Consider the following 22,050-nt stretch of genomic DNA (forward strand, 5'->3'; position numbering starts at 1 on the left):
CATTGCCATTTTAATTTGCATTTTTAAAATTTTGAGTAAAAGACAACAACTTTCTGGTTATTTAAAACTTTTTTTTTCCCGTGAGAACTTCCTTTCCTTATATCGGTTATTGATATGTAAGTGATTTTTTAATACACTAATTAATACTTTATCTCTTTTATGTGTTTCAAATATTTATTTTCAGATTGTCCTTGAGTTTTAAAAATTCTTTATTTCATTTATTTCTCTTTGGCTGTGCCAGGTCTTCATTACTGTGAGCAAGGGCTGCTCTCTAGTTGCGGTGTGCAGGCTCCTCCTTGCAGTGGCTTCTCTTGTTGCAGAGCACAGGCTCTAGGGCTCGTGGGCTTCAGTAGCTGCGGCACATGAGCTCAGCAGTTGCAACTCCAGGGCTCCACAGCCCACAGGCTCAATGGTTGTGGTGCACAGGCTCAGTTGCTCTGAGGCATGTGGAATCATCCCAGATTGGGGATCAAACCTGTGTCTCCTGCACTGGCAGGCGAATTCTTTACCACTGAGCCACCAGGAAAGCCCTGTCCTTGATTTTTATCTTTGCTTAAGGGATATTTGAAATTTTGTTTAGTAACACTTCTTAATCATCTCTTTTAATGTCTCAGTTACAAAGACCTTGCTCATTCTATAACAAAGATTCACCTTTCTTTCTTCCAGTATTTTTACCTTCTCACTTTTTATATTTCTGTGTTTAAAACTTTAAACTCTCTGGGTATAAAATTAGTGCAGGGTATTTTCTTTCCCTGGTGACTTCTGAAAATTATTGAAGAGGTCAGTGTCCCTATGGAGAAGCCTGGAATCATTCTTTGGACTCTTATTTCTTTCTCTATTTATATTCCAGATGTGTGTATGAACATTCTTTTTAATTAAAAAAAAATCTATGATGTTCTCATTCACAGTATAATCTTTTATGATATAATCTTGCACACTTCTGTTTTTTTTCCCCCCTTCCTGTTTTTCTTGTGTTTTATACTGGCCCATTCTTGATCAATCCTCTTTTGTCTGGAGTTACTCCAAGTCTGTGGAAGGCATGGCAACCCATTCCAGTAGTCTTTCCTGGAGAATCCCATGGACAGAGGAGCCTGGTGGGTTACAGTCCATACGATTGCAGAGAGCAGGACACGACTGAGGGGACTTAGTAGGCACACACTCTCAGCCTAGTAGGGGTGAGGGTCAAGGAGTGCACCTGAGGAGGAGCTACATGACCAGGTGTTCCCTACAAAAACTTTCATGAGGCATTTTGCCCTGTGGCATGATTCTAACCCAGGTTAGGAGATGTTGCATTGCTTTTTCATGAATTTCTGTATAATCTAAGTTCCTAGTATGCTTACGTGTAGCTTAACGTTTACCAATCTTCAGATTGCCTTTGACTTTGACTGTGTGGATCATAACAAACTGTGGAAAACTCTTCAAGAAATGGGAATACCAGACCACCTGACCTGCCTCCTGAGAAATCTGTATGCAGGTCAAGAAGCAACAGTTAGAACTGGATATGGAACAACAGACTGGTTCCAAATTGGGAAAGGAGTACGTCAAGGTTGTATATTGTCACTCTACTTATTTAACTTATATGTGGACTATATCATGTGAAATGCTGGGCTGGATGAAACACAAGCTGAACTCAAGATTGCCAGGAGAAATACCAACAACCTCAGATATGCAGATAACACCACCCTTATGGCAGAAAGTGAAGAAGAGCTAAAGAGCCTCTGGATGAAAGTGAAAGAAGAGAGTGAGAAAGTTGGCTTAAAACTCAGCATTCAGGAAATGAAGATCATGGCATCCAGTCCCATCAATTAATGGCAAATAGATGGGGAAACAATGGAAACAGTGACAGACTTTATTTTTTGGGGCTCCAAAATCACTGCAGATGGTGACTGCAGCCATGAAATTATAAGACACTTGCTCCTTGGAAGAAAAGCTATGACCAACCTAGACAGCATATTAAAAAGCAGAGATATTACAGCCAACAAATGTCCATCTAGTCAAAGCTATGTTTTTTCCAGTAGTCATGTATGGATGTGAAAGTTGGGTTATAAAGAAAGCTGAGCGCCGAAGAATTGATGCTTTTGAATTGTGGTGTTGGAGAAGACTCTTGAGAGTCCCTTGGACTTCAAGGAGATCATACAATTCAATCCTAAAGGAAATCAGAATATTCATTGGAAGGACTGATGCTGAAGCTGAAGCTCCAATAGTTTGGCCACCTGATGTGAAGAGCTGACCCACTGGAAAAGACCCTGATGCTAGGAAAGATTGAAGGCAGGAGGATAAGGGGATTACAGAGGATGAGATGGTTGGATGGCATGACGGACTTGATGGACATGAGTTTGAGTAGGCTCTGGGAGTTGGTGATGGACAGGAAAGCCTGGCGTGCTGCAGTCCATGGGGCTGCAAAGAGTCGGACACGACTGAGTGACTGAACTGAACTGAACTCTTCAGATTATAAAATATTGGCAGCTCAGGATGACAAGTCATCCAAGGTTTTGTCTCCACAGGCCACACCGACAGCCTGCTTCTTAGAGAAATGGTGTGGCTGTACTTTGCTGTTGAACACTTCCCCTGCCATGTTGTGAGAAGAGGTCAGAGAGACTGTGTCTGTGTCCTGGCACCAGCTTGCCTTCCACGGATGCAGTGTTGGTTTTGCCTCTCAGGGCTCCACGCCTCAGACAACTCCGAGCTCTGACACCTCTGTCTCAAACGTTCCGAGCAGGAAGCCTTTGCCAGCATTCTCTCTGATGGGGCATCGTCTTCCCAGACTTTCTTCCTATAGGCTTGTTCAGAGTTTTAGGTGTTTTTCCAGCATCAGTGAAGATTTTTCTTGTACTCCTTGTTATTTTTGGTTGATTTCAGGCTGGAGAGGTGGCAGACTGTTTTCATTTTATTGGTTTACACTGGAAACTTCTTTCTGCCAGCCTGGCCTTTAATAACAAGCTTTCTTTCTGCTACATGTATAATATTTTTATTGCTTCAGCCCCTTTTCTCTGTGGCAGTGGAGAAGGGTTGACCAGAATTTTTTTCTCAAAGATAGGAAAAAAGTCAAGGCCATCTTATTTTAATGAAATTTAAATTTCATGGTATTGATATTCCCTCTCCACATACTGCACGGTTCTTGAGACTTGCCGTACACAATAAAGGCTCCTAGGGGATTTTAATGTTATTTTAAATAGGATTGAGTCAGGAATTCAATGAGAGTGTTTAAAATTAAGTGTCTTTATTAACCGCCATGAAATTCATATTGATAAAATTCTTCTACCATTTACAGTTTAAAGATATGTGAGGTGTGGGGATGCCTGGATGTGAAATGTGGAAAGGTACATTTCAGTTCTTTCATGTCATCCTATCAGTTTCACAGTTCTGCATATTATTGTGGTAATGTGGGATTTGGGGTTAAGCCAAAATAGGGAGTTTTTCTTTCCACTGAAACAAGTTATTCTAAAAAAAAACTTATATCAGGACCAGAACCTAAATCAACAATAACTCAGTAATAATGGCCGGTTGTTGTGAATATCCATGTGAACAAAAACCCTGCAGATGATGACTTCCCTGGAAGTGCAATGGTTAAGACTTTGCCTTCCAATGCAGGGGGTGCAGGTTTGATCCCTGGTCAGGGAACTAAGATCCCACATGCCTCATGGCTAAAAAACCCAAAACATAAAACAGAAGTTATTTGGCAACAAATTCAATAAAGACTTTAAAAATGGGTCCACATCAAAAATATCTTAAAAAACAAAACAAAACGCTATGGATGCTTATTTGCCTAGGGAAGATCTTACAGTAAAGGACTCTGAACTCACGTAGGTACTTTCCTTGGTACTTTGTCTCTTTTAAGCCACTGGAAAGTCTGGAGAGACTATGAGCAATCATTCTCTATCCTCTGGCCTCCTGAAAAGGTTGATGTGTTTAAAGATGTCCAGTCTTGCTGGGGATGTATCTGCGCTCTGGATAATGAGCAAAGGGGTATTATGTTTAGTGCAAGCAATAATGCTTCCACCTAGAAAGGCAAAGTGTTGTTTACAAGTGCTGACCTTCTCCATCTCAGACACCTGAGCTGATTAGCTGGGAAATGCTTCCTCTTCACCTTGCTGCTGCTAAGTCGCTTCAGTCGTGTCAGACTCTGTGCGACCCCATAGATGGCAGCCCACCAGGCTCCCCCATCCCTGGGATTCTCCAGGCAAGAATACTGGAATGGGTTGCCATTTCCTTCTCCAATGCATGAAAGTGAAAAGTGAAAGGGAAGTCGCTCAGTCGTGTCCAACTCTTAGTGACCCCATGGACTACAGCCTACCAGGCTCTGCTCTCCATGGGATTTTCCAGGCAAGAGTACTGGAGTGGGGTGCCATCGCCTTTTCCATCCTCTTCACCTTACAGCTTCCTGAAGGAGCAACTCCACTTATTTAAAGATAGATCAATCCTCTTTCTCACCCTCACAATAACCATATCATTCCTGTCTTGTCAGATGAATAACACAAGAAACATAATTGGTCGTGATTATGAATATTGTTGGGCTTCCCAGGTGGCGCTAGTGCTAAAGAACCCACCTACCAATGCAGCAGACAGAAGAGATGTGGGTTCAATCCCTGGGTCAGGAAAATCCCACGGAGGAGGGATGGCAACCCACTCCAGTATTCTTGCCTGGAGAATCCCATGGACAGAGGAGCCTGGTGGGCTGCAGTCCATGGGATTGCAAATAGTCGGACATGACTGAAGCAACTTAGCATGCTCGCATGCATGAATGCATGAATATTGTTACATTACATCTTGAGAGTTGTCTATTGATTTGGAGGCCTGCTTATTTCTGTGTGTCCTATCTTAAAGCATCTATTTTGGGAGAAGTGACTGTAACTCTCTAACCTGGTTATTCTCTAACATTCATCGTCACATTTAAGGAGATCCATATCTTTATCATATTGAATTTCCCACCCTTTCCATTTTCAAACCTTATATTTGATCTCCATTTGGGGGGAAGCAAATTAACTTAAAAAAATCTGATTTCAACATGAATTAAACTTATTTTTATTTATTTGGCTGTGCCACTTCTTAGCTGTAGCATGAGGGATCTTTGACCTTCATTGCAGCACGTGGGCTCCAGTTCCCTGATCAGGGATCCCCTGCATTAGAAGTGCAAAGTCTCAGTCATGGGACCACCAGGGAAGTCCCTAAACTGATTTTTAAATTGGCCCCTTATTTTAAGAGATTGGCCTTTTTAAATTGCTTTTCAAGTGCAGTTTCAGGATTGCAGACAAGTTGAGAGGGAGGTACAAAGATTTCTCCATGTACTCTCAGCTTCCACTTATTCATGTCTCCCCAACCTCCTCCATCATCAACATCCTCCACCAGAAGTGGTGCATTTGCTACAATCGATGAACCCCCAATGACACATCATTATCACCCAAAGTCCATCGTTTATATTAGGGTTTACTCTTGGTGTTGTACAGTCTATTGGTTTGAACAAATGTATAATAACATGTGGGCTTCCCAGATGGCCCTAGTGGTAAAGAACCCACTTGCCAATGTAGAGACATAAAGAGACACGGGTTCAATCTCTGGATTGGGAAGATCCCCTGGAGGAGGGCATGGCAACCCACTCCAGTATCTTGCCTGGAGAATCCCATGGACAGAGGAGCCTGGCATGCTACAGTCCTTAGGGTTGAAAAGAGTGGGACACGACTGAAGGAACTTAGCAGGCATGCATAATGACATATATTCATCATTACTGGAGAAGGAAATAGCAACCAAGTCCAGTATTCTTGCCTGGGAAATCCCATGGACAGAGGATTTGAATGGGCTACAGTCCACGGGGTTCCAAAGAGTTGGACACGACTGAGCGAGCATGCACACACACACACTCATTCATCACTGCAGTATAATAGAGTATTTTTCACTGCCTTAAAAACCCTCTGTGCTCTGCCTATTCATTCATTCGCCTCTCTTCAACCCTGGCAAGCACTGGGCTTTTCACTGTCTTCAGAGTTTTGGAATCATACAGTATGTAGCCTTTTCAGATTGACTTCTTTCATCTAGTAATATGCACTTAAGTTTCTTCCATGCCTTTTCATGGTTTGATAACTCACTTCCTTTTAGCCTAGAATAATATTCCATTGTCTGGATGGATCACAGCTTATGTATCCATTCACCTACTGAAGGACATCTTGGTTGCCTCTAAGTTTTGACAGTTATAAATAGAAAGCTGCTGTAAGTAGCTGTGTGCTGATTTTTGTGTTGACCTAAGTTTTCAGCTTCTTTGGGTAAATATCAAGGAGTGTGATTGCTGTGTCATATGGTTAAAGTGTGTTTAGTTTTGCAAGAAACTGCCCAACTGCCTTCCAAAGAGGCTGGACCATTTTGCATTCTCGCCAACAGTGAATTTGAGTTCCAGTTGCTCCATATCTTCATCAGCATTTGGCATTGTCAGTGTTCTGGATTTTGGACATTCTTATAGGTTTGTAGAGTTATGACCAACCTAGATAGCATATTCAGAAGCAGAGACATTACTTTGCCAACAAAAGTCCGTCTAGTCAAGGCTATGGTTTTTCCTGTGGTCATGAACGGATGTGAGAGTTGAACTGTGAAGAAGGCTGAGTGCCGAAGAATTGATGCTTTTGAACTGTGGTGTTGGAGAAGACTCCTGAGCTTGGACTGCAAGGAGATCCTACCAGTCCATTCTGAAGGAGATCAGTCCTGGGATTACTTTGGAAGGAATGATGCTAAGGCTGAAACTCCAGTACTTTGGCCACCTCATGTGAAGTGTTGACTCATTGGAAAAGACCCTGATGCTGGGAGGGATTGGGGGCAGGAGGAGAAGGGGATGACAGAGGATGAGATGGCTGGATGGCATCACTGACTCGATGGACGTGAGTCTGAGTGAACTCCGGGAGTTGGTGATGGACAGGGAGGCCTGGCGTGCTGCGATTCATGGGGTCGAGAAGAGTCGGACATGACTGAGTGACTGAACTGAACTGACTGATAGGTTTGTAGTAGTATCTTGTTGCTTTTTGTTTTTCAATTTGCATTTCCTAATGATACCTGATGTAGAGCATCTTTGCATATCCTTATTTGCTATCTATAATCTTTGGAGAGATGTCCATTAAGGTCTTTGCCCTATTTTTAATTGAGTTGTTTGTTTTCTTAGCATTGAGCTCTAAGAGTCCCTTGTATATTCTGTTTTGTTTTCTTGGCTGCACTGTGTCTTGCTGCAGCTCACGGGCTTAGTTGCCCTGAAGCATGTGGGATCTCAGTTCCCTAACTAGGGATCAAACCCGTGTCCTCTGCATTGGAAATTGGATTCTCAGTCAAGGGACCACCAGGTAAGCACCAAGTGTTCCTTGCATATTTTGTATAATGGTCATTATACATCTTATAGATGTATTTTTGGCAAATATTTCCTCACAGACTGTGGCTTGTTTTCTCATCCTTTTGACATTGTCTTTTGCAGAGAAGATTTTTTTTTAAGTCTAGCTTATTATGTCTTTTATGGGTCATACTTTTGGTGTTGTATCTAAAAAGTCATCACCAAATTCAAGGGATCCTAGTTTTTCTCATATGTTTTCTTCTAGGAGTTTCATAGTTTTGCATATTACATTTAGGTCTCTGGTCCATTTTGAGTTAATTTTTGTGAAGAGTATAAGCTTAATTTTTTTTCATGTGGATGTCTAGTTATTCCAGTATCATTTGTTGGAAAGACTGTCTTTGCTTTATTTTATTGCTTTGCTCCTTTTCAAATTTCAGTTGATTAAATTTATATGAGCCTACTTGTCTGTTCTTTGGCAATTTCAAACTAGCTTGATTATCACAGCTTTATAATAAGTTTTGAAGTAGGGGAGTATCAGTTCTCTAACTTTGTTCTTCTCCTTCCATATTGTGTTTGCAATTCTGGGTCTTTTGCCTTTTCATTTGAGAGTCAGTTTGTTGATATCTACAAAATAACCTGCTGGGATTTTAATTGGTGTTACATTGAGTCTGTATGTCAATTTGGGAATAACTGATATCTTCACGATATTGAGTTTTCCAATCCATGAAGAAGAAATATCTCTCCATTTAGCTTTTATATTTCATTCATCAGTGTTTTGTAGTCTTCCTCATATAGACCTTGTACGTTGTTTGTTAAATTTTATACCTAAGTGTTTAAATTTTTGAGATGCTAATGTAAATGGTATTATGTATTTAATTGCAAATCCCACTTGCTCATTGTTGGTATACAGGAAAGTGATTTTAAAAAAGAATTTATTTTTATTTTTGGTTATGTGAGTCTTTGTTGCTGTGCATGGACTTTCTCTAGTTGTGGTGAGCAAGGGTTATTCTTCACTGTGGTGCATGGGCTTTTCATTGTGGTGGCTTCTCTTGTAGCAGAGCACAAGGGCACACGGGCTTCGTAGTTGTAGCACACAGGTTCAGTAGTTGTGGCTCATGGGTTTTAGTTGCTCCATGGCAAGTGGAATCTTCCTGGAGCAGGGATCTAACCTGTGTCCTTTTCTTTGGCAGGCAGATTTACCGCCAGGAAAGTCCAGTAATTGGCTTTTTTATATGAACCCTGTACCTCATAAACTTGTTATAATTGCTGATTAGTTTCAAATGTTTGTTTGCTTGCTTTTTGTAGATTCTTTTGGATTTTTTTTACATTGATCATGTCATCTGTAAAAGACAGTTATATTTCTTCCTTCCCAATCTGTATATCGTTTATATCATTTTTTTTCCGCCTTGTTGCATTAGTTAGAACTTCCAGTATGATGCTGAAAATGCGTGGTGAGAAGGAACACCCTTGCCTTGCTTCTGATCTTAGTGGGAAGCTTTGAGTTTCTCAACATTAGATGTGATGCTAGATGTAGGGGGTTTTTTTTTTTTTATGTAGCTAACCTTTATCAAGTTGAGGAAGTTTTCCTCTATTCTTAGTTTACTGAGAGGTGTTTTTTTTTTTTTTTAATTAATTTTTACCATTAGTGGGTGTTAGTGTTGGATTTTGTCAAATGTTTTTTCTGTATCTATTGATATAATCTGTAATTTTGATTTTTTAGCCCATTGATGTGATGGATTACATTAGTTATAAATATTGAACTAGTTTTGCATACCTGGGATAAATCTATCTTGGTCATAGCACATGATTCATTTTAGACATTGTTGGATTTGATTTGGTAATACTTTGTTGAGGATTTTTGCATCTATGGACATGAAAGATATTGGTCTGTAATTTTCTTGTCTTGTAATGTCTTTGGTTTTGGAGTTAGGATAATGCTGGGCACATTGTATGGATTAAGAAGTATTTCCTATGCTTCTACCTCTTGGACGAAAATGTACAAAATTGGTGCAATTTCTCCCTTAGAAGTTTGGCATAATTCACCAGTGAACCTATCTGGGCCTCGTACTTTTTGTTTTGGAAGGTTATTAATTATTGATTTAATTTATTTAATAGATATAAGCTTATTCAGATGCTCTATTTCTTCTTGTGTGCGTTTTGGTAGCTAGTATCTTTCAAGAACTATATCACTCCACTCTCTTCTTGATTTCTGAGCAGAAATCAAAGATGATTCTTATCTTTGTTCATCTGTAGTTAAGGTACTTTTTCCCTCTGGCTCTTTTAAGATTTTTTTCCTTTGATTTTCTGCAGTTTGAAAATGATATCTCCAGGTTAGTTTCCTTAGGCATTTATCTTGCTTGGTGTTCTCTGAGCTTCCTGGATCTGTGGTTTGATATCTGGCATTAATTTGGGAGAAATTCTCAGACACTATTGTTTCAAATATTTCTTCTCCTTTTCCTGGTTTTCTCATTATGTGTATGTTGTCCCACAGTCCTTGGATATTCTGTTTCGTTTTTTTTTTTTTTCCAGTCTTAGTTTTCTTCACTTTTCAGTTTGGGGGGAAGGGTTTCTATTGATATATTTTCAAGACTATAGATTCTTTCCTCAGCTGTGTCTATTGTAGTAAAAAGACCATGAGAGACTTTCTTCATTTTTCTCAAAGTATTTTTTGTCACTAGCATTTCTGCTTACTTCTTAGGATTTGCATTGCCTATTTGTTCTTGCATGTTGTCTACTTTATTCATTAGAGCCCTTAGCCTATTAATTATAGTTGTTTTAAATTCCCTGTCTGATAATTCCAATATCCCGCCATGTCTGATTCTGATGCTTGCTCTGTCTCTTCAAGTTACATTTTTTAACTTTTAATATGCCTAGTGTTTTTTTCTTGATAGTTGGACATGATGTATTACATAAAAGGAGCTACTATAAACAGGTCTGTAGTAATGCAGCGGTGTGGGGGAAGGGAAAGTGTTCTGTAGCCCTATGGTTAGGTCTCAGTCTTTTAGGGAGTCTATGGGAAATAGATGGGGAAACAGTGGAAACAGTGTCAGACTTTATTTTTCTGGGCTCCAAAATCACTGCAGATGGTGACTGCAGCCATGAAATTAAAAGACGCTTACTCCTTGGAAGGAAAGTTATGACCAACCTAGATAGCATATTCAAAAGCAGAGACATTACTTTGCCAACAAAGGTTCGTCTAGTCAAGGCTATGGTTTTTCCTGTGGTCATGTATGGATGTGAGAGTTGAACTGTGAAGAAGGCCGAGCACCGAAGAATTGATGCTTTTGAACTGTGGTGTTGGAGAAGACTCTTGAGAGTCCCTGGGACTGCAAGGAGATCCAACCAGTCCATTCTGAAGGAGATCAGTCCTGGGATTTCTTTGGAAGGAATGATTCTAAAGCTGAAACTCCAGTACTTTGGCCACCTCATGTGAAGAGTTGACTCATTGGAAAAGACTCTGATGCTGGGAGGGATTGGGGGCAGGAGGAGAAGGGGATGACAGAGGATGAGATGGCTGGATGGCATCACTGACTCGATGGACGTGAGTCTGAGTGAACTCCGGGAGTTGGTGATGGACAGGGAGGCCTGGTGTGCTGCGATTCATGGGGTTGCAAAGAGTTGGACACGACTGAGCGACTGATCTGATCTGATCTGATGCCTCTGGGCTGTGAACTTCACAAGTGTTTCTCAGCTTTTTTCCTCCCCTTTAGGTGGGACCAGATGACTGGAACTGATTGGAGTTGGACAGTTCCCTTTCCCAGGACAGTTAGGCTCTGATAATGCCTCAATCAGTCAGACTTCGGTTAGCTAGTTTCTCCTAGGGGCATGCCTTGTTAAGAACATAATGCCTTCCTGTAATCATGAGGAGATTTTTTGCTGATATTTATTATGGGAACATGTTTGAGCTCCTGGAGACAACAGTCACAAAAGTGTGGAGTCCTCCATGACTGGTCCCCTAGAGGTTTTAACCCTCAGGTTTGTTCATACTGAGCCTGTGTTTGTGTGTATGTGTGTGTGTGAGCTAGTCGCTCAGTCCTGTCTGACTCTTTGTGACCCTCTGGATTGTAGCCCACTGTCAGGCTCCTCTGTCCATGGAATTCTCCAGGCAAGAATCCTGGAGTTGGTAGCCGTTCCCTTCTCCAGAGGATCTTCCTGACCCAGGGATTGAACCCAGGTCTCCTGCACTGCAGGCAGATTTCTTTACCATCTGAGACACCAGGGAAGCCCACAGAGCTGCTAGCAATTTGCTATTAATAGTTACCATCAGGTTTTCCTACACCAGCACTGATTCCCTTGATGGTTTCTGCTTATCACTTTCTGCCTCCGGAAGTCCTAACTCCCTGTATTTGCTTGTTTCTCCAAACTTGGGGATAGTAGCTTGTCGTGTATCCTCATCTCTCTTAAGAATCCAAGAAAAGTTGTTTATTTTTTTCAGTGCGTTCAGTGTTTTGCTCGTTGGTGGGACAGAATAGTGATTTCTAAGCTCTTTAAGTCTAGTCTCCATTTTTTTTCTTCATGTTAGTTTTATGCATTTCCTTTACAGTTTATTCATAAGTATTGTGTGTGTATGTGTGTTAGTTGCTCAGTCATGTTTGACTCTTTGCAACCTCATGGACTGTAGCCCGCCAGGCTCCTCTGTCCATGGATTTCTTCAGGCAAGAATACTGAAGTGGGTTGCCAGTTCCTTTTCCAGGCGATCTTCCTGCCCCAGGGATCAAACCCAGGTATCCTGCATTATAGGTGGATTCTTTACCACCTGAGCCACCAGGGAAGTCCATTTATAAATATTACTTACATGTATTTGCTGCTGTTCTTGAGTTCTTTTTGTTGTTGTGTATTTATTATATAATTTCAAAGGTTGATGTTTGTGCCAGGTAATTTGATTCAATTTTATCTATTTTGGTAATATAATCAGGTACTTTATAGCTTCCATTTGCTATTCATCTTTATATTTTTATTTATTTATTTGGCTGTGCCACATGGCTTGAGAAATCTTTGTTCCTCTACCAGGGATTGAGCCAGGGCCCTGGCAGTGAAAGCTCTGAGTCCTAACCACTGGACCACCAGGGAATTAATTCCCTGTCTTTACATTTTAAAAGCATATGTTATACATAGGCTATATATATATACACAGTGCATTTGGATATAGAATAATCCATCATATCATCCTGTTACTAAGGCTTTCTCTGTGCTCTGAGTGCCGTCATATGTTAGCCCTATGAGGTACCAGCGGAATACACTGCTGCTAAACATAAACAGTGAGGGATGTCCTAGCTGTCTTGAGATGAATAATTCTATTGTATATGTTGTTTTCTCTGCTCTGTCCTCTCCAGGGATTTATTTTGAGTTCTGGTAAATAATTCTGACACGAACTGACTTCCAAATTTATGGGACCATAGTACTCTACGTACTAAAAAGGAAAAGGGTGAAGGACTAGGCATATGATGATTTAAGGAAATGCTTCAGGAAGCAGAGGATAAAGATAATTAGGAGACTGGTAGAAATCTTTTGACATTTTGAAGGACATCCTAAACAAGCAAAGCTGAGATGACTGGGCAATTGCTTACATATAATGCTTAAAATACTTCTCCATAGGAACTACAGGACTCTGTATAATCAAGCCGAGTTAGAGCTCTAATATTTAGGGATGTATCCCCATGCTGAACTGTGTGTGTATATGTGTGTGTGTGTGTGTGTATATGTGTGTGTGTGTGTGTATATATATATGTATATATATATATATGTGGCTGTTTATTTTTTCAACTGTATTTTTTTTTAAAATTTTTAACGTTTATTTTTAATTGGAGGATATTGTTTTACAATATTGTGTCGGTTTCTGCGGCACAACAATGGGAATCGGCCATAGTTATACATATGTATCCTCTCCCTCTTGAGCCTCCCTCTACCCCGCAATGTCAGCCCTCTAAGTCACCACAGAGCACCAAGCTGGGCTCTCCGTGCTACGCTGCGGCTTCCCTCTAGCTCTCTGTTTTACACATGGTAGGGTATACATGTCAATGCTACTCTCCCCGTTTGTCTCGCCCTCTCCTTCCCCTGCCATGTCCAAAGTCTGTTCTCCAAGTCTGTATTGCTATTCTAGGCCTGCAAATCGGTTTATCAGTACCATTTTTCTAGATTCCATGTATATGCATTAATATATATTTGTTTTTCTCCTTCTGACTTACTTCTTGAGTGGCTCTTTATTAATCTCTATTAGATCTAATATGTTTTCCAGTTAATACTTTTTATGGTAATCATTAACCTATCAGATCAAATTAGTCGCTCAGTCATGTCCAACTCTTTTCGACCCCATGAACCGCAGCACGCCAGGCCTCCCTGTCCATCACCAACTCCCGGAGTTCACTCAGACTCATGTCCATCGAGTCAGTGATGCCATCCAGCCCTCTCATCCTCTGTCGTCCCCTTCTCCTCCTGCCCCCAATCCCTCCCAGCATCAGAGTCTTTTCCAATGAGTCAACTCTTCGCATGAGGTGGCCAAAGTATTGGAGTTTCGGCTTTAGCATCATTCCTTCCAAAGAAATCCCAGGGCTGATCTCCTTCAGAATGGACTGGTTGGATCTCCTTGCAGTCCAAGGGACTCTCAAGAGTCTTCTCCAACACCACAGTTCAAAAGCATCAATTCTTCAGTGCTCAGCCTTCTTCACAGTCCAACTCTCACATCCATACATGACCACAGGAAAAACCATAGCCTTGACTAGACGAACCTTTGTTGGCAAAGTACTGTCTCTGCTTTTGAACATGCTATCCAGGTTGGTCATAACTTTCCTTCCAAGGAGTAAGCGTCTTTTAATTTCATGGCTGCAGTCACCATCTGCAGTGATTTTGGAGCCCAGAAAAATAAAGTCTGACATTGTTTCCACTATTTCCCCATCTATTTCCCATGAAGTGGTGGGACTGGATGCCATGATCTTTGTTTTCTGAATGTTGAGCTTTAAGCCAACTTTTCCACTCTCCACTTTCACTTTCATCAAGAGGCTTTTGAGTTCCTCTTCACTTTCTGCCATAAGGGTGGTGTCATCTGCATATCTGAGGTTATTGGTATTTCTCCCGGCAATCTTGATTCCAGCTTGTGTTTCTTCCAGTCCAGCGTTTCTCATGATGTACTCTGCATAGAAGTTAAATAAACAGGGTGACAATATACATCCTTGACGAACTCCTTTTCCTATTTGGAACCAGTCTGTTGTTCCAGGTCCAGTTCTAACTGTTGCTTCCTGACCTGCATACAAATTTCTCAAGAGGCAGATCAGGTGGTCTGGTATTCCCATCTCTTTCAGAATTTTCCACAGTTTATTGTGATCCACACAGTCAAAGGCTTTGGCATAGTCAGTAAAGCAGAAATAGATGTTTTTCTGGAACTCTCTTGCTTTTTCCATGATCCAGCGGATGTTGGCAATTTGATCTCTGGTTCCTCTGCCTTTTCTAAAACCAGCTTGAACATCAGGAAGTTCACGGTTCATGTATTGCTGAAGACTGGCTTGGAGAATTTAGAGCATTACTTTACTAGCGTGTGAGATGAGTGCAATTGTGCGGTAGTTTGAGCATTCTTTGGCATTTTCTTTCTTTGGGATTGGAATGAAAACTGACCTTTTCCAGTCCTGTGGCCACTGCTAAGTTTTCCAAATTTGCTGGCATATTGAGTGCAGCACTTTCACAGCATCATCTTTCAGGATTTGAAATAGCTCAACTGGAATTCCATCACCTCCACTAGCTTTGTTCGTAGTGATGCTTTCTAAGGCCCACTTGACTTCACATTCCAGGATGTCTGGCTCTAGGTCAGTGATCACACCATCATGATTATCTGGGTCATGAAGATCTTTTTTGTACAGTTCTTCTGTGTGTTCTTGCCATCTCTTCTTAATATCTTCTGCTTCTGTTAGGTCCATACCATTTCTGTCCTTTATCGAGCTCATCTTTGCATGAAATGTTCCTTTGGTATCTCTGATTTTCTTGAAGAGATCCCTAGTCTTTCCCATTCTGTTGTTTTCCTCTATTTCTTTGCATTGATCGCTGAAGAAGGCTTTCTTATCTCTTCTTGCTATTCTTTGGAACTCTGCATTCAGATGTGAATATCTTTCCTTTTAATTTTTATCACATTCTTTCTATTTTTAGCACTTGATTTTATTATCCAAGTGCATTGGATAATTCTTTCCAATCCAAATCTTTTTGTGACTCGAATGAGTATGATTCTACATTAATCATACTGATGCAATTTGCTCGCAATAGCTCTTTACAAACTAGAACATATCTTCATCCTTATTTTATGAAGAGTTTCAACATCAGAAATTGTTTCATTGTATCCAATGCTTTTCAAGCTTCAGGAGACATTGTACATCAATAAATTTCTGAAAAATTATTCAATCCCACTAGCCCTCAGGAAAAGTGCAAATTAAAACCAAAATGAGACACTCATCACATTCTACCTGAAATGCTAATGTTAATAGGGTTGAATATATTAAGTGTTGGTGAGGTGAGCAACCTGAACTCAAATGCTGCTGATAAGATTGTGAACTGGTGTAATCATCTTGGGAAATTGTCTGCCATTGTCTCTGAAATCTGATCATTCACATATCATAAAATCTAGAATTTTGACTACTAGGTATATAACCAAAATGAAATGCAATAGTATGTGTATATGTTAATATATTTTTATTCATAATTGAGTCAAACTGAAAAGCCATGTCCTTTAACAATTAATAGCCTTCCCTGGTAGTTCAGATGTAAAGAATCTGCCTGCAATGCAGGAAACCCGGGTTTTACCCCTGGGTCAGGAAGATCCCCTGGAGAAGGAAATGGCAACCCACTCCAGTATTCTTGCCTGGAGAATTCCATGGACAGAGGAGCCTGGCAGGCTACAGTCCATGGTGTCACAAAGTGACTAACACACCGGTAGGTAAATAAATTGTGCTATATTTATACATTCACCTATTGAAAAAAGACACTGTGTTTTTTTCTCTAACCTGTCAGTAATTTGTTTAATGTTGCCAGGTTGTTGCATTTCGGAGGCATTCCTTATTGGTCATGGTAAGCTAGTATTTTTCATACTTTTTAGGATGAATATATTTTGGTCTCTTTCTTCCTTTTAGTAAGCTCTGATGTATCTCAAGTTCTTCCTTTTTCACGTCTTGTTACAATAACTTACATCAAGCATGTGAATATGAACTCAGGGATTTCAGCGTGCTAGGACCTCAGTATTCCAAAATTCCCTTTCCAGACACAGAGACACAAATCCTCTATTGAATTTACCTGAGACCTATTTATCACTTCAACATTTACCCAGTTAAGCTCTGAAACCAGTATTTTTCCCAGAATGATTTAGTCACAGACAGAAAATCCTGTGAGGCATATGTTAAACATGAAAATAAATGGATAGAAAGTGGTCTATCACTGTCCTTCATTAAAAGCTATTCTATGTCATAATTTCATTTTTTAAAAAGCTTTCGTCTGCCATAGCTATTAAGATTGTTGATATGATAGAACACCTTCATAGCATACATCTTGCGCCTATTTATTTTATCCTCTACTTTTCTTGGTCATTCACCTATAAAGATGGCTCTTCTGATAAAAAACCTCTGGAAGAGACAAGGTGAACTAACTTGTACTCCTTGTTATGCTAAACTGAAAAGAATATACATAACTGTGTAAAAGTTAAGACTGTGTTCATTCATTCATTCACTAATTATCTACTGCCTTGCTTTTGTACTGAGTCCTGGGAAATAACTATAAATCATCAAAATAGAATCGTGTTCAGGAAGTGACTTTTTAAAAAAATCAAGTGACTGAGGGTAGGCTCTTTTGACTCTAATGAGTAGATTCTTTTAACTGCATCAAGCAATAGGCTTGTTTTTTCCTTCTTTATATTATGAAGTGAAGTGAAAGTCGCTCAGTCATGTCTGACTCTTTGCAACCCCGTGGACCATACAGGCCATGGAATTCTCCAGGCCAGAATACTGGCGTGGGCAGCTGTTCTCTTCTCCAGGGTATCTTCCCAACCCAGGGATCAAACCCAGATCTCCTGCACTGCAGGCAGATTCTTTACCAGCTGAGCTACCAGGGAAGCCTTTATATTATGGATATGTATATTAACAAGAAAGGTCTTTCTCAGAGTTACCCAGGACTAACTGCTGTTCAGAATTCTAGGCTGTCCTAGGAATGTGTATATTTGTTCTGTCTGTTAGGTAGCCAAGTTTATGGGTCTTCTCTCTAGGGGTGAGTTGCCCAGCTGGTGTACACAGCACCAGAGGTGCCTGTGTATCTGGGTTACACGTGTGCCAGGACTCTGATTTTCCTCAGCTTTCAGAGGAAGCCTCAAGCAGGTCCAGAGACAGCCTCTGTGTTTACCCTGGAAGAAGCCAGAATAGTGTCCTCTCCACGTAAGGCGCAGGGCACTGCCTGGTATGTGACTTGCCTACTTTTTCAATCTCCTATCTTTGCTTTTTGTTGTCTGTCATCTGTCTCTACCCTCCAAGTTTTCCAAACAGACTCTAATCCCATTGCCGTTGGTAGGCTTCTTTCTCAGGGGGCAAATCAGTGGCTGCTCAGATTCCCTTTAAGGCAAAACTAGCCATCTGTGGCAGAGAAGGCAATGGCACCCCACTCCAGTACTCTTGCCTGGAAAATCCCATGGACGGAGGAGCCTGGTAGGCTGAAGTCCATGCGGTCGCTAAGAGTCGGATACGACTGAGCGACTTCACTTTCACTTTTCATGTTCATGCATTGGAGAAGGAAATGGCACCCCACTCCAGTGTTCTTGCCTGGAGCATCCCAGGGATGGGGGAGCCTGGTGGGCTGCCGTCTGTGGGGTCGCAGAGTCGAACACGACTGAAGCGACTTAGCAGCAGCAGTAGCAGCAGCCATCTGTGGACTAAGCCTAGCATGAAACTGAGAAGAAGAATGGATGGAGCCAACAGGATTAATTCATTTTCTCATTCTGACTTAACAACTGATGACAGGCAAGCACTAAACGATTGGGCCCTAACTTTATGCACCATCTTGTTATGCTCAGACACTCAGTTGTGTCTGACTCTTTGAGAGCCCATGGGTTGTAGCGTCTCAGACTGCTCTGTCCATGGGATTCTCTTGCCAAGAATACTAGAGTGGGTTCCAATCCAATGAATATAGTTCCTGAAACAGATGTCTGAGACAAAATTGGTAGAGAAAGTTTGAAAAAAATGGATTGCATATATTCATATCTAGAAAAATTGAAAATATGCACCAAATCAAACATTTGCCCAGATAGGCAAAGAAATATGTGTGAAAATGCGAGCCAGTGTAGTTTGTGGAAAGGGCACTGAATGAAGCTGTTAACATTCTGGCTCTCTACTCAGTTCTGTTACCACTGATCACCACGTGACCCAAGGCCAGATATTGTACCTCACTGAGCTTTAGTTTTCCCATGCCCAAATGACATACTAATAATACTTGCCATGCCCACCCCAAAGGGATGTTATGAAAATGATAGGAGAGTGATTTGAATACTTGAAAATGCTACAGGGCATTCTTATGATGTGGAAAAATGATCTTGGATTCAGGATGAAAAGATTAAGGCAATGTAAGGTGAGTACGAAATTTGGATCAAATGCTGAATTAGGGATTGTTGCCACTATGGTGGTTTTCTTTTTCAAATTTAAGTACAATATAATGTAATAATAAAATTATATACACAACTTTTAAAATTTGGCTTTAAGGGGATTATGTTTGATCTCAAATGTAACATAACTTAAAGACACGGACTAATATTTTTTTCTCAGCAGAACTCTGACTACATTTATAATGGAAATCAGTGGGAAAATGGGCTTTATTTAAGGGAACTTTCTGTAATATTTTGGAATATGTACTCCATTTTATAAATCAAGCCAATATCTAACTCATACAATCTACATTCCAATTATGTAAGTAAAAAAATTCAAGTGTCTAAGCACACTTTATCAACCTAACAATTTTCTTGAACTGAATCTTAGATGCTGAGACCATGTACTTAAACATATAAAATTACTATACTTAATCAGTGATTGTAATATGGGGGTCTGAACCCTAAGCAATCAGAAGTGAGATTCTATGTGCTCTTTCATTCTCTTTTTCCCCCAATTCACAAGAAAAAAAAACTTACTGATTTTTACTTAACCAAGGTTATGAGCAAGGCCAAAACACTTAATGGATATTATTTATCCTAGCACAAACCAAGTGAAATGTCACCCATCTCATTAAACAAGTACATTTTCCCTTTTTTCATGGTAATTACAACCTCAGTAACATATTTTTGATTAATATAAATAGAAAACCATTAGTTATAACTTAATTAAGTTGGTTCTCTCCTCAGCTCAGTATCTCAGCTGGTAAAGAATCTGCCTGCAACACAGGAGACCCTGGTTCAATTTCTGGGTCGGGAAGAGCCGCTGCAAAAAGGATAGGCTACCCACTCCAATATTCTTGGGCTTCCCTGGTGGCTCAGCTGGTAAAGAAGCCGCCTGCAATGCAGGAGACCTGGGTTCAATCCCTGGGTTGGGAAGATCTCCTGGAGAAGGGAACAGCTACCCACTCCAGTATTCTGGCCTGGAGAATTCCAAGGACTGTATAGTCCATAGGGTTGCAAAGAGTCAGACACAACTGAGCGACTTTCATTTCACTTCAGCTCAAAACAGCTAACATGAAATTTACTGGGTCTTGCTACTATGTCTTACCACCTTAAGTTTAAGGTCTCTTTGGTATCATAAAATGAAACTGAGTAGCTCACTCTTCTGCTGTGGGCCTTATGGGGCTCCTGAGAAAGGATCTGGTGATAATCTGGGCTGAAAAGATTTGGTTCTGAGTATTTCATTGCTCTTTGCTTTATAAATAAGCTGAGACCTTGAGGCATACTTCAGACTATTAGAGACTGAGACTTCAAGGCTGACTCAGTAGGTGTTTTTAAACAGGAATAGACCAGCACAACTTGTTACTGTTGGGACAGAGTGATCTAAAGGAAAGACTAAAAAAAAATTTTTTAAACAAATATTCAAATAGTGCTTACTAGGTACCAGGTTCTCTCAAGCTTTTTAAAGCACTGACTCACTCAATTTAATCCTGACGACAATCCTAACAGGTACTATGGTTATTTTCTTTAGCTGATGAGAAAGTGGAAGCACAGGGAGTTTTAAGTAACCTTTGAGGTCACTTGACCAGAATGACTGAGATTCAACCCCAGGCTGCTTGGCAAGAGGCATGGTTACCTCTCTGTGTGGCTGGTGACCAAAGGTGCTAAAGAGCACACCGACTAAACTGGTTTTCTAGTACTTGCTCAAATCCAGGGAAGAGCTAATCAGTTCTAACAAGTACTGCGATGAACCTGGGAGAGATAGCAATGGCAGTCGCCTATGCCAGCCAAGCCCATCTGTACAGAGACTTCAGAGTTCTTAAAATAAGATTAATCATTAATTTCTAAGATGTTAATCTTCTCATTCAGTTTTATAGTAAACTTCCCTTTCAAAAACCCAATCTTCCCTGAGAATTATCCATGGCCAAGCCAGCTGGTTTTAGTGGTATTAAGCACTGTAAACAGTAGTTGACCTGGTGAAAATAAAGACAGATAAAAGTCAGCAGAGTGAGAGAGGCAAACAAGACAATTTTGCTTTCTCACTAATCATGGATTTCTTTCTCACTTGTATAGGTTATTTTTTTACAAGAGATTTTTATCTATTTTATATATTGCTCCATTTTGTATTTCAGATGTTACAAAATGTTACAAAACTGTTACAAACGTCATTTACTTTTACATTAAATATCAAATTAGCCAGAGAAGTTGAATAACTTGTAAGTACTCCAAAAAGCAAAATGAAGATGAATTTGCTGATTTATCCAGCCGGCCTTCTAAAGAGATGTAAGGAAAGCCCTTAGGTGCCAGAACTCATGTTTAGCTTTTTGCACAGTTATCAGGTTTAATCCCATAACCTGCAAGCTGGTATCACACCCACCATTTGAAGACTTGAGAAGAGAGGCTTGGAGAGGGTAGTGGCTTAGCATAAGTTTTACAGTTAATAAAAGGCCTTGGCAGAATTATAAACTCAGGTGTTTCGGGCTCCACAGAGCATAGAGCTATATCAGAGTCGATGGAAGGCATGGGCCTCTTGCTAAGAAGGTACTAAATCTGCTGGCAATCAAGTGGTAATTCAATACCACTGCATCTAGAAATACTGAGCAAGTAATGGCAGCAGGGGGCATCCAGCCACCTCCTACGTGACTAGTCGCAAAAGAAACACCCACAAACACACTTTGGAAAAATCTGATATAGCTAAGGACGAGCTAGTAGGAAAAAAGTAGCTTTTGAACAAAGGGTAGACCACGACCTTGGAGGTGCAGTAAAGCAGTTTGCCCGTTGAAGCTGGCTGGTGCTGCAGCATTTAAGGGCATACTGGTTGCACAGAAGTCTTTTCTGTGCCGCCTGTACGGATACAGCTAAAGCAGGGCTACCCAGGGCTCACCTTCAGAGCAGAAGGCAAGTTCTATTATGAGAGATATAAGTAGATCGTTATCACATCCCGACGATAATATTTCTATAGTTAGTGCGGGATGGGAGGTTTCATTAATCCAGGATCAGAAAACACCTTGTTTCCGGAGAGTATATTTCGGGAGGAACGAACATCACTGAAGCCTCCTCGTTGAGATACAAGCACAGCATCGTTCATTATCGATCCCCAGGGTGGAACGTATCCGAGGCTCAACAGCGGTCCCTCAGCCCCCGGGAGCGCGGCGAGCGCCGG

This window comes from Bos javanicus, chromosome 24 (genome assembly GCF_032452875.1).
Source record: "Bos javanicus breed banteng chromosome 24, ARS-OSU_banteng_1.0, whole genome shotgun sequence".
Classification (NCBI taxonomy): domain Eukaryota; kingdom Metazoa; phylum Chordata; class Mammalia; order Artiodactyla; family Bovidae; genus Bos; species Bos javanicus.